This window comes from Nicotiana tabacum, chromosome 8, assembly GCF_000715075.1.
Source record: "Nicotiana tabacum cultivar K326 chromosome 8, ASM71507v2, whole genome shotgun sequence".
Lineage (NCBI taxonomy): Eukaryota > Viridiplantae > Streptophyta > Magnoliopsida > Solanales > Solanaceae > Nicotiana > Nicotiana tabacum.
The window spans coordinates 159200082-159203850 of record NC_134087.1 but is presented as its reverse complement, the minus strand read 5'-3'; the positions used below and the strand labels follow the sequence as shown (position 1 = coordinate 159203850).

Below are 3769 nucleotides of genomic sequence, written 5' to 3'. Positions count from 1 at the left end.
GCATAACAGTACCTTCCAGGTTACCTTTGAGAACTCTCCTTTTAGCTTATCGTACATGCCTCTAATTGAGTAGTTTTTTTGTATTCAGAACCTCTTATGTTCTTATGCTAGCTTCAATCAAGTATTTGACGCCCGTATAATCTTCAAAATCACCCATGATGCTTGCTTGGCAATCACATTCCACACTTCTCTATTCTTTCATATCCACTTCCAACCAAGAGAGTGTGAGTTCGAGGCTCCCCAAGAGCAAGGTGGAAAGTTCTTGGAGGGAAGGATGCCGGAGGTCTATTTGGAAACAGCCTCTCTACCCCAGGGTAGGGGTAAGGTCTGTGTACATACTACCCTCCCCAGACCCCACTAAGTGAGATTATACTGGATTGTTATTATAGTATATGTGTATCTACAACCTGTCCTTATTTGGGTTCCAAAGATGTTTAAGTATTGCTGCATTATTCCAGGTATGTAGGCTGGTTATATTCAATCCACCTGTTGATTTTGGCCACACATTTTGTCGCGTGATATCAAAACTTTTCTTTTTCCTTTAGATTGACCTGGCATAGAAATCTCTTACATAGTGATTCAACTATTTGGATTATTTAAGAAAACATTTGTGACCAAACGGATTGAATAGCAATCAAAACAATTTTGATCAATTGGATCTTCCTGCTTAAGATAAAATTTTAGAGAAAATCTCACTTTATGCCCGTTAATTTTAAACTATTTGCCCTTTAATATCCAGACCCAAACTATTTACTACTCATACCCATGCTCCCCAAACTATTTACCCGCCTTTCTTCTTCCTCCTCCTCATTTTACCTTCCTCACTTTATACCCATTGTATTTTTTCCTATATAAAAAATAATCCTTGTAAGGCCATCACCAGATGCAAGGCCAAACATGAAGTTGCTTTGATAATCAATTCTATTAAGGAAGATGATGAGAAATCCTTGTCCGTATTCAGCAGTGAGGTCTGATTAATATTCACATGGTTAGTCCCGACAAGTTCATTCTTGTTTACCCATGCGTTTACATAACTACTATGCCAAGACTTGTCCTAAAGTTGAAATTCTTGTTGGCTCAGTAACCTCCCAGATGTTCAAAGATGCCCCTGCCTCTGGCCCTGCCACAATTCGCCTCTTCTTTCATGATTGCTTTGTTGAAGTGGTGCTATTATTTTGAAGATTTATTGTTTGATTCGATGTGGTGCTATAAAATATTGCTTATAGTATCTTCGAGTAAGATTCCCAGTTCTAAATTTTTATGTGTATTTTAATATCCACCATTGTTGGGCTGGAAGCTCAATTTTATTTTTGAAGATTTCTTGTTTGATTCAAAGTGGGTGTTGTTAAATATTGCTTATAGTACCTTATGGAAGTTCATATTGAAATTTGATAGCATTTGGAGCTGATTTGAGGTGATTGAGATCGAAATTTTCATTTGAAAATCGAAGAAGAACACAACTACAGTATACCGCTACGGTATACAATATGTTGTATGAGTATATAGCTATACTGCAACAATATACTCTTATAGTATACAATATATTGTTATAATATACTGTAATAATATGCAATATACTGTAACAATATGTTGTAATAATATACAACATACTATAATAGTATACTTATTACCCGTAAATTCACTTGCCTTTTTCCTTTTAATTTGCTTTAAGCTTTTACCCAGCGTGAGAGGCAAATTGAAAATGAACAAAAAATAAAAAAATATTATAATATGTTATATAATGTAATGGTATACTCTTACAGTTAGCTCCTTTTAGAATTTTTTGAATTTTTTATTGACAACTGATATTATTTCAATTTAATAATTGAATTAATTTTTTTTAACTCTTTACGTACAATCGTATACCTTGTTGGTATAACTATATACTATACTGGTATCAAATGTTAGTTAATATTTTTTGGTTGTATTAGCTACATTTAATTGGTACACAATTTGATTTTTCTTTAGTGATAATATAAAAAAATGAATAATAAAATATAGTGAAAATAGTAAATGAAATTAGATTATGAAGAGAAAAAGAATATAAAAAAAAAGAAGTTAAATGAAATTAGAATAGGAAAAAAGAAAAAAATAAGAAGAAAACAAGAAAAAAGAAAAGGAGAAAAGAAAAAGGAAAGAAGCATAGAAATAAAAAAGAATTGGAGAATAAATAGAAAATTCCCCATAAAATCTACTATGGGTAGGAAATGTAATTAATTTATGGTAGAAAAATAAATGGATAAACAAGGGTAAATAGTTTTATTTTTGTGGGTAATTGTGTCAAAACCCCAAAATTTTAACAGTCCGATTAGTATCCTTCCCATCATCTTATCTAGCAGGGGCTAACATTGCCCAACTAAAAGTTTCTATGATCTCAATGGTTGTCACGACCCGGAATTCTCACTTTCGGGACTGTGATGGTGCCTAACATTTCACTTGCTAGGCAAGCCAACGTTAGAACAATTTATCCAATTTCAATAGTTCAAATTAAATGATAAGAAAGAAACTGAAATAACTGTAATAATCTAAAGTAAAGTGCGGAAGCTAAAACAACCAAAACATCTGATACAACCTTGGACCCGGTGTTACAAGTGCACAAGCTACTAGAATAATACAAACAAGGGTCTGAAATAAACGTAAAGTTGTCTGAAAGAAAATACACAGCTAAATAAAAGGGAAGGGGACTCTAGGAGCTGCGAGCGCTGAGCAACTGGACCTCAAGTCTCCACAAGTTGGCCAATCCGAGCACGCTAATGACCGCAGCTGGAACCGACTCCACAATCTGCACAAGAAATGCAGAGTGTAGTATGAGTACAACCGACCCCATGTACTCTGTAAGTGCCGAGTCTAACCTCAACGAAGTAGTGATGAGGCTAAGGCATGTCACTTACACTACAACCTGTACGCAGTATGTAATAAAACAGAAGACGGAAATACAAAACAAAATAAGACAGTTAACTAAAGAAAATAACTATATTCTCAAAGAAAATCAGTACCGAGCAGAATTACCAATCCTTAGAATTTCATATGAAAAATATCGAAAACCAACACAGTACAGAGAAATAGAAGCACATAGGTTATTGCGGCGCGCAACCCGATCCCACCGTACAACACAATCCACCCTTATTCCACCGCAGTAATACCACAATTAAAACAATAAATATATGTTGCGGCATGCAACCCGATCCCACCATATAATAAAATCAGTATCATAATTCACCCTTATTTCACCGTATCAATCCACTCTTATTTCACCTGTTGTGGCACGCAACCCGATCCTATCATATCATTACAAATTTACCCTTATTCCACCGTATCAATCCATCCTTATTTCACTTGTTGCGGCGCGCAACCCGATCCCACCATATCAGTACAAATATTCACTGAGTGCAGTTAAATTCATAATTCCAACCACAAGGACCTCTACGATTGATGAATATAAAGCTGAATCAGAAAGATAACCTTATTCCAACTCAGAAATTCACATAGATGATACTACACGGCAAGACAAGTCCAGTAATAACAATTAGAAGGTGCAAGTAATTGAATTAAGGCAATTAGCAGCGAGTCATGAAAGTATGAAAGGTCTAGCATGTTTAACAAGAGAAACAATGATTAACTAGTAGCAAATAAATCATGGAAGGCATTGAACATATAACAGTTAAGACAAGGAAGAAGATAATTAAGGAAAAACGAAAAATCAGGGAAACAAGTAATTCAGCGGGGTGTAAGCACTCGTCACCTTGCATATACATCGCAATACATGAAA

The 3769-nt window shown here is 34.8% G+C and overlaps 1 long non-coding RNA gene across 1 annotated transcript; it reads left to right on the top strand.

Annotated features, from left to right (window-relative positions):
• On the top strand, positions 1-1408 carry LOC142162583 (uncharacterized). Its single transcript, XR_012693815.1, has 2 exons — positions 1-988; positions 1082-1408. It is a non-coding gene; the product is annotated as an uncharacterized LOC142162583 (long non-coding RNA).
• Positions 1409-3769: the final 2361 nt, after the last annotated feature.